We start from the raw sequence: 390 nt of genomic DNA, 5'->3' as shown, positions 1-390 counted from the left end.
GAAACGAGTAACTTGGTTGCCGGTTATTCATTAATTTATTGAGAAAAGGAAGTTGTTCTGTCATTCCTCGAGGTCGTTTACTTTATTTCATTCATTCATTCATTCATCCTTTTATTCATTCATTCATTCTTTGAGGCATTCATTCATTCATTCATACATTCAGGTATCATTCCATTCATCCATTCGTGCACTTATTCACTCCTTAAATCATTTATTCATTCCTTCATTCATTCGTTCATTCGCTCATTCATTCAAGTAGTAGCCTATACCTCTAGAATTGATCCATTCATTCATTCATTCATTCGTCATTCATTCATTTATTCATTCATTCATTCATTCATTCATTCATTCAATCTTTCCTTCATTCATTCATTCAAGTAGTAGCATGTA

The sequence above is a fragment of the Lottia gigantea genome (assembly GCF_000327385.1).
Source record: "Lottia gigantea unplaced genomic scaffold LOTGIsca_2114, whole genome shotgun sequence".
NCBI lineage: Eukaryota > Metazoa > Mollusca > Gastropoda > Lottiidae > Lottia > Lottia gigantea.
Note: the sequence above shows the minus strand (reverse complement) of the source record.